Genomic DNA, 10000 nt, shown 5'->3' with positions numbered 1-10000 from the left:
TGCAAATAATTCCCCCTCCCATGAACAAAACTCCTATGACTTTTGTTAATAATATCACCATAAAAAAATAACTCTGCTTTTATATAACTTCAGGCTTCGTCTTTTGTTGATCTGTATTTTATTTTTTTGCTTATTTTTGGTAACTTTTATTCTCGTTACTTTTATTTAATATTAGTCTTTAACTTTTATATCACTGTTTGTCTTCTGTCTGTCATCTGTCTGTTTTCTGTTTGTCATCTGTCTGTCTTATGTCTGTCATCTGTCTGCCATATGTCATCTGTCTGTTTTCTGTTTGTCATCTGTCTGTCTTATGTCTGTCATCTGTCTTCTGTCTGTCATCTGTCTGTCTTATGTCTGTCATCTGTCTGTCTTCTGTCTGTCATCTGTCTTATCGTTGTCATATATCTGCCATCTGTCTTCCATTCAATAAATTTAACTTCATATCGATTTTGCAGATTTATTTAAACTCAAAAACACAGAAACGAGAAAAAATATTATTCCTTGACCTTCGTGTTTGTGTGTCAGAGTCAAATGAGATACATTAATGTGTATGGTGTATATAAACAGCTCTGTGTATGTATGGTGTATATAAACAGCTCTGTGTATGTATGGTGTATATAAACAGCTCTGTGTATGTATGGTGTATATAAACAGCTCTGTGTATGTATGGTGTATATAAACAGCTCTGTGTATGTATGGTGTATATAAACAGCTTTGTGTATGTATGGTGTATATAAACAGCTCTGTGTATGTATAGTGTATATAAACAACTCTGTGTATGTATAGTGTATAAACAGCTCTGTGTATGTATGGTGTATATAAACAGCTCTGTGTATGTATGGTGTATATAAACAGCTCTGTGTATGTATGGTGTATATAAACAGCTCTGTGTATGTATGGTGTATATAAACAGCTCTGTGTATGTATGGTGTATATAAACAGCTCTGTGTATGTATGGTGTATATAAACAGTTTTGTGTATGTATGGTGTATATAAACAGCTCTGTGTATGTATGGTGTATATAAACAGCTCTGTGTATGTATGGTGTATATAAACAGCTCTGTGTATGTATGGTGTATATAAACAGCTCTGTGTGTATGGTGTATATAAACAGCTCTGTGTATGTATGATGTATATAAACAGCTCTGTGTATGTATGGTGTATATAAACAGCTCTGTGTATGTATGGTGTATATAAACAGCTCTGTGTATGTGGTGTATATAAACAGCTCTGTGTATGTATGGTGTATATAAACAGCTCTGTGTATGTATGGTGTATATAAACAGCTCTGTGTATGTATGGTGTATATAAACAGCTCTGTATGTATGGTGTATATAAACAGCTCTGTGTATGTATGGTGTATATAAACAGCTCGTGTATGTATGGGTTATATAAACAGCTCTGTGTATGTATGGTGTATATAAACAGCTCTGTGTATGTATGGTGTATATAAACAGCTCTGTGTATGTATGGTGTATATAAACAGCTCTGTGTATGTATGGTGTATATAAACAGCTCTGTGTATGTATGGTGTATATAAACAGCTCTGTGTATGTATGGTGTATATAAACAGTTTTGTGATTTATTTCTGTGCCGTAGTTTATTTTGATATACATATAAGAAGGATTATCTATATAAATTACCATTATCATCATACACACACACGTCTTCCTCAAGTAGTAAAGTATATATATATATATTCTCACTACATTATCACAGTCGATATAAAAAAAACAGAAAAACAGATAAACAAAGAAACAAAGAGACAGAGGCAAACAGACAGAGAGACAGAGAGATAGAGAGATAGAGAGACACAGAGAGACAAGAGAGACAGAGATAGAGACAGAGACAGAAGACAGAGGCAAACAGACAGAGAACAGAGACAGAGCAAAGACAGAGACAGAGAGACAGAGATAGAGAGACAGAGATAGAGACAGAGACAGAGAGACAGAGACACAGAGAGACAGAGAGATAGAGACAGAGATACAAGAGAGACATAGAGACAGAGAGACAGAGATAGAGACAGAGATACAGAGAGACATAGAGACAGAGAGACAGAGACAGAGATAGAGACACAGAGAGACAGAGAGAGAGAGAGATAGAGAGACAGAGAGAGACAGAGAGATAGAGACAGAGATACAGAGAGACATGACAGAGAGACAGAGAGATAGAGACAGAGACACAGAGAGACAGAGACAGAGAGACAGAGACAGAGGCAAACAGACAGAAGGATAAGGAACTAAAAATCTGCTAGTCCGTAATAGAAAGTAAGCGAAAGAGAATAGGAAGAGAGAGAGAGAGAGAGAGAGAGAGAGAGAGAGAGAGAGAGAGGGGTTGGTCACACTCGTTATTGACTCACTTGGGACATATTGCTTCACGCTGTCAAAGGTTCACTTTTGTTTACATTTTATTTTTGTTTGTTTTTTGTTGTTTTATTGACGAGATATAAAAGGAGGTAAAGGTTACTTGATGTAGTGTGTGTGTAGACCCCTAACTACACAGCAGACCCCTAACTACACAGCAGACCCCTACAGCAGTCCCTAACCACACAGACCCTAACTACAGCAGACCCCTAACTACACAGAACCCCTGCACAGCAGACCCCTACACAGCAGACCCCTACACAGCAGACCCCTACACAGCAATCCCTAATCACACAGCAGAATATACATACAGCAGTCCCTTAACCACACAGCAGACTAACCACACAGCAGACCCCTAACTACACAGCAGACCCTACCACACAGCAGAACTACACAGCAGACCCCCACACAGCAGACCCCCACACAGCAGACCCCACACAGCAGTCCCCTAACCACACAGCAGTCCCTAACTACACAGCAGACCCTACCACACAGCAGTCCCCTACACAGCAGACCTCTACACAGCAGACCTTACACAGCAGACCCACACAGCAGTCCCTTAACACACAGCAGTCCCCTAATCACACAGCAGTCCCCTAACCACACAGCAGTCCCCTAACCACACAGCAGACCCCACACAGCAGACTCCACACAGCAGACCCCCACAGCAGGCCTCCTACACAGCAGTCCTTACACAGCAGACCCCACACAGCAGACCCCACACAGCAGTCCCTTACACAGCAGTCCCCTAACCACACAGCAGAACCCCACACAGCAGTCCCTAACTACAGCAGACCCCTAACCACACAGCAGACCCCACACAGCAGACCCCTAACTACACAGCAGACCCTACACAGCAGACCCCTAACCACACAGCAGACCCCTACAGCAGACCCCTAATCACACAACGAGTCCATTAACACTACAGACCAATCACACGCAGCAGACAAGCCGATTACAATACCGGCCGATTAACGCAACAGAAACACCAATTAAGGCCAGGTAACCAAACACGGCCCGCTCACCTGTGTAAAGCCTCGCTGTGGGAGTGGGGGAAAAATTTGTTTGTTTTTGTTTGCAAGTTTTTCACCTCCAACTTTTAACACGTTGTTTGACCTCCATCTTACCTGTCGCACACCTTTCGCACACCTGTCGCACACCTGTCGCACACCTGTCGCCTATCTGTCTTTCACCTGTCTGTCTCACCTGTACACGATTATTAAGTACATGTGTGTATTTTTGTATGTATGTATGTATGTGTGTGTGTGTGTGTGTGTGTGTGTGTGTGTGTGTGTAACTCGGTCATTTCTAGTCGGTGTTTTTCTCGGTTGTAGGGAAGATTATTTCCGCCTTGCTGTGGGGAGAATTAGTGGCTGATCCTTACATTTTTTCCAGGGATTATATCAGGTTAAATATCTTAATGAATCTGGGGAATTTGACGGATCAGGGTGGGGGAGGTGAAGATGGTGTGTGTGTGTGTGTGTGTGTGTGTGTGTGTGTGTGTGTGTGTATACCACATCATACACATTATCCCTCACCTTTAATTCACCCCCAAAAAATAATAATAATAAATGATAAAAAATCCCATATTGTGTTGATAAAGACCAGCAAATTACTAAATAAACAACAGAGTAAATTGAAAAGTCTTCAAATATACACACAGTCACGTTAATTACCTGTACTTAATTACCTGTACTTTATATTAAAATTTTACTTCCATAAATTTTGTAAACACACTGGGCTTTGTATTTTTATTCCAACAAATATTATATTGAACAATGACTATTGATTTCATAGTTGTCGTTATGGTGTCCCCTTCACTATGCGTTTACAGGGCTCGTCAGGTTATATGTACAGTCCTCTACTAGTGCGTTTACAGGCTCTCAGGTTATATGTACAGTCCCTTCACTAGTGCGTTTACAGGGCTCGTCAGGTTATATGTATGTTTACTATTGTGAGTTTCCTTCTGTTGAATGTAAACAAACACAGCGCTGCCACACTGCACCAAACCGACCTGTAACGCAAGAGAACATATACCGACGACTAAACCACTATATAACCTGACGAGCCCTGTAAACGCACTAGTGAAGGGACTGTACATATAACCTGACGAGCCCCTGTAAACGACTAGTGAAGGGACTGTACATATAACCTGACGAGCCCCTGAAACACACTAGTGAAGGACTGTACATATAACCTGACGAGCCCCGTAAACCACTAGTGAAGGGGACTGCAATATAACCTGACGAGCCCTGTAAACGCACTAGTGAAGGGACTGTACATATAACCTGACGAGCCCCTGTAAACGCACTCAGTGAAGGGGACTGTACATAACCTGAGAGCCCCTGTAAACACACTAGTGAAGGGGACTGTACATATAACCTGACGAGCCTGTAAACTCACTAGTGAAGGGACTGTACATATAACCTGACAGGCCTGTAAACTCACTGAGTGAAGGGGACTGTACATATAACCTGCGAGCCTGTAAACGCACTAGTGAAGGGGCTGTACCTATAACCTGACAGGCCTGTAAACGCACTAGTGAAGGGGACTGTACATATAACCTGACGAGCCCTGTAAACTCACTAGTGAAAGGACTGCCATAACCTGACGAGCCTGTAAACTCACTAGTGAGGGGACTGCACATATAACCTGACGAGGCCTGTAACGCACTAGTGAAGGGAGTGCACCTGACGAGCCCTGTAAACGCACTAGTGAAGGGGACTGTACATATAACCTGACGAGCCCCTGTAAACGCACCTAGTGAGGGGACTGCATATAACCTGGCCAGGCCCCTGTAAACGCACTAGTGAGGGGACTGTACATATAACCTGACGAGCCCCTGTAAACGCACTAGTGAAGGGGACTGTACATATAACCTGACGAGCCCCTGTAAACGCACTAGTGAAGGGGACTGCCTATAACCTGACGACCCCTGTAAACGCACTAGTGAAGGGGACTGTACATATAACCCGACAGCCCTGTAAACGCACTAGTGAAGGGGACTGTACATATAACCTGACGAGCCCCTGTAAACGCACTAGTGGAGGGACTGACTGTACATCACACCTTCATTTACTTCCCGTATTTGTAAATTAATCACGAACTGTAGTGAAGATTACTCCCATAAACCTTAAGATTCGATAATTCGGAAACTTTTGGATTATCTAGTTTACACTGTAGATAATTACGGGTTAATGATCATCCAATTACATTAATTACCACCATTATTATATAACCACTAATTATCATATCTACATTAAATTACCTTCTTTATAATGATATAACATATTTTTATCTTATTTTCACAGTAATTACAATTAAATTTCAAATCCGGAGAGTCATTAAGGGATTAATTAACCTTCAAACTATGAAGGATTAATTAGGATGAGTATAATAAATCCGGTGAGGCTTTATTGTCAAGTGTAGAGGTTTTTTCCTTCATGTTTGTCCTGGCTGTAAAGATCATTTGTTTGTTTGTTTGTTTGTTGTTGTTGATTTTTTTGGCTATACTTGTTTGTCTGTTTAGTACTTAAGTTACCAGCTCCAGTACTATTCTCTCTCTCTCTCTCTCTCTCTCTCTCTCTCTCTCTCTCTCTCTCTCTCTCTCTCTCTCTCTCTCTCTCTCTCTCTCTCTCTCTTATTCACCTTTATCAAACCTTACATTATTCATTGTAGAACCAGTCAGCTGTTCATTGGTCCAACTGCCTGTGAGGCTGTTCATTTTCGTTCAATTCTGTTTATTTCTGTTCATTCTGCCAGTGAATAGCAGCACTAGTCAATAGCACGTAAATATGTCAATAGCGGCTGCGAGGTGACCTTTTCCAAGACATTTATGAATTAAAGAACACCTCTACAGCCCTTAACACAATGTCTATAGCACAAAGAACACTCATTTGAATAATAAAAACACGATGACATTTAGGTTTCTGAGATAATGAATTGGAAAGGAGAACAGCTCTTTAGGTATTCTAGTTTTGAAGTTCATGTAATCTAAGAAAAAACAGTTATTTTGATATTACAAAAAATGCGATTACAATCTGGTTTCTAATATTATTATTTATGGCGTAAAGAACATTAATTTAGATAAGAAAAAAATACGATTATTTTTATTTTAAAGATAACAAAATTTATCAAACTTGTCCTATATATACTGTATATATATCAAACTAAATATAACACAATAAAAATATATTTCTAAGAACATTTAATCGCCTGGGAATAAAATTAGCTTCGTCAATGAGATTTTCAAACGTGAGACAAAATTTTTCCGTGATTACAAAATAGATTGATGCTGTAAAGAAATAATTATTCGAGTCACTGAGATAGTAATTAAGTTAGATTTATGAAGTGTTAATGTGTCTCTTAATGAAGTGTATACTGCCCTTTACTTAATGAAGTGTATTTTTATAATGAGGATTGAGGATTTGTATGAGTGTGTTTAGGTGTTTTAGGTAGAGTGTGTGAGGTGTGTTATGGTTCGATCCCCGGGCAGGGTGAAACTATGGGTAAGATTCTTTACGCCATTTGCCTCTGTCTACCCAGCAGTAATTGGGGACCTGGATGTTAATCGATTTGAGTATCGTGTTCGGGGTAATGGTTAGCCAGTGCAGTTGACGAGTTGTCCGGTCTTCTGGGGCTATTCCTTGACACTGGATCATGCAGTTCATTAACTCAGGGTGTGGTTGTGGTGTTGGCGACAGCTTCTACACCTTAAACAAATTCACGCCTAGGTGGCCTAGGCCGGCCATCCTTGTTACACGAGGGGCAACCATTATTATTATTATTATTATTATTATTATGGTTTAGTGGTGGTGTTGTGTTTCTATGTCTCTTGTTTTTCTTCTTCCATTCTTTTCTTTGTCTTCCTCTTCCTTCTTCTTTTTTCCTCATTCTATCTAATAATTCAATCAACCTCTCCTCCTCCTCCTCCTCCTCCTCCTCCTCCCTCCTCCTCCTCCTTCTCTTCCTCCTCCTCCTCCTGCTCCTCTTGCTCCTCCTCCTCCTCCTCCTGCTCCTCCTCCTCCTCCTCCTGCCCTCCTGCTCCTCTCCTCCTCCTCCTCCTCCTCCTCCTCTCCCTCCTCCTCCTCCTCCCTCCTCCTCCCTCCTCCTCCTCCTCCCTCCTGCTCCTCCCTCCTCCTCCTCCTCCCTCCTCCTCTCCTCCTCCTCCTCCCTCCTTCTCTTCCTCCTCCCCTCTCCCTGCTCCCTCCTCCTCCTCCTGCTCCTCCTGCTCCTGCTCCTGCTCCTCCCCTCCTTCCCTCCTCCTGCCTCCTCCTCCCTGCTCCCTCCTGCTCCTGCTCCTGCTCCTCCTCCTCCTCCTCCTCCTCCTGCTCCTCCTCCTGCTCCCTCCTGCTCCTCCTCCTCCTCCCCTGCTCCTCCCCCCCTCCTCCTCCCTCCTCCTCCTCCTGCTCCTCCTGCTCTCCTCCTCCTCCCTCCTCCTCCTGCTCCTCCTCCTCCTCCTCCTCCCTGCTCCTCCTGCTCCTCCTCCTCCTCCTGCTCCTCCCCCTCCTCCTCCTCCTCCTCCTCCTGCTCCTCCTGCTCCTCCCTCCTCCTCCTCCTCCTCCTGCTCCTCCTGCTCCTCCTCCTCCCTCCTCCTCCTGCTCCTCCTGCTCCTCCTCCTGCTCCTGCTCCTCCTGCTCCTCCTCCTCTTCCTCTCACCCCAACTCTAGCAAGCCCTGAAAGCGCTCACCCTAAACATATACATATAATCCCGGGACATCCACCGAGCATTGCCAAGACCGTTCCTTTAGTTTTGACACTTTTAATAATCACGGTCAGGGAAACACGATTGATATCCACCCAGCGTGAAATTGCAAGTTGATGCGGTTTTGCTGCACAGATTAAAAGCGTCGTAATAGTGTCAAGGGGCCGTGTGATGTGAGATTTTTTTTTTTCATATCCTGACGAAGATTGTCCATAGGGGGAGGGGCAGGTGTGTGGGGCTATTGTGCTTGAGAATATTATTGTATGATCATACGTGGCATACCTTGGCACTCTTGGGCATACCTGGGCATACCTTGGCATTCTTGGGCATACCGTGGTATACCGTGGCATACCTTGGCATACCGTGGCATATATTGGCATATCTTGGCATACCTTGGCATACCTGGGCATAAGAAGATATAAAAAAAAGCATACTTATTAATCAGCCACCATCAAGACATTTACTTTGTGAAATATTATTACAAAGATAAAATAATAAAATATAAGGTAATTTATTAAGTATATGAAAATGGTATGACAGTAAATTTTCCTAATGACCATAACGAGAGTTTATGATAACTTAGGAACTTAAGGAGATAGTTTAGTGGTAATGTATTGGTTGTTTTATGTTAATGTTAAGGCAGGTTAATGACACAGGTGAGTTACAGTGTAATGGAGTTTCTTTATGTCACCAGAGTTTACAAATATAAGGTTTTATTATCAGTCTTATTGTGTACACTTTGCACCATTGTCACTATCTTGGGCTATTATCACCATTATGTATCACTATCACCATAAACATCACTACCAATACTATCACCATAAACAGTATTATCACCACCATACACCATATCATCACCATCATGCACCATTATCACCACTACCATCACTATCACCTTCACCACTACCACCACTACCATCACTATCACCATTATCACCACTACCACACTACCCCCACCACCCACCATCACACACCAACACTACCATCACCATTCACCACAACCATCACTATTCGCCACTATCACCACTCTGTTCTAAGCTAGCATCCCCCCATAAACAGTGAGAGTGGAATCAACAAATCATACTCGTGTTGATTGGTCCAGACGAGAGCTGTGAAGACAGTATATTTCGCGGGTCCCCAAAAGCCTGACAAGTTCGCGGGTCCCAAAAGCCTGACAAGTTCGCGGGTCCCAAAAAGCCTGACAATTTCCTTGGGTCCCCAAAAAGCCTGACAATTTCGCGGGTCCCCCAAAAGCCTGACAATTTCGCGGGTCCCCAAAAAGCCTGACAAGTTCGCGGGTCCCAAAAAGCTGAACAATTTCATGGGTCCCCAAAAGCCTGACAATTTCATGGGTCCCAAAAAGCCTGACAAGTTCGCGGGTCCCCAAAAGCCTGATAACTAGCGGGTCCCAAAAAGCCTGACAATTTCGCGGGTCCCAAAAAGCCTGACAACAATTTCGCGGGTCCCCAAAAGCCTGACAATTTTGCGGGTCCCACTACAATTTCGCGGGTCCCAAAAGCCTGACAATTTCGCGGGTCCCCAAAAACCTGACAATTTCCTGGGTCCCAAAAAGCCTGACAATTTCGCGGGTCCCAAAAAGCCTGACAACTTCGCGGGTCCCAAAAGCCTGACAATTTCTTTTCACAAAAGCCTGACAATTTCGCGGGTTCCAAAATGTCTGAATATACTCGGCAAGAATTTACAATCACCATAAAAATTTACACAGTCTCGTTCATCTGTCAATTCGAATTTACAGACACTATAAACCTTTACACAACATTCTCCTCTCTCCCCTTCCTCCTCTCTCCCTCCTCCTCTCTCCCTCTCCTCCCCTCCCTCTTTCTCTCCCTCCCTCTCTCCCAGGCAGTTACGCTCCGGGCAGGTAAGGGGTGACGGACAGGGGAGCAGGAGAGTGAGTAATACGTGTCGGCCA

This window comes from Homarus americanus, unplaced genomic scaffold (genome assembly GCF_018991925.1).
Source record: "Homarus americanus isolate GMGI-L3 unplaced genomic scaffold, GMGI_Hamer_2.0 scaffold32583, whole genome shotgun sequence".
Lineage (NCBI taxonomy): Eukaryota > Metazoa > Arthropoda > Malacostraca > Decapoda > Nephropidae > Homarus > Homarus americanus.
This window is presented reverse-complemented; position numbering follows the sequence as displayed.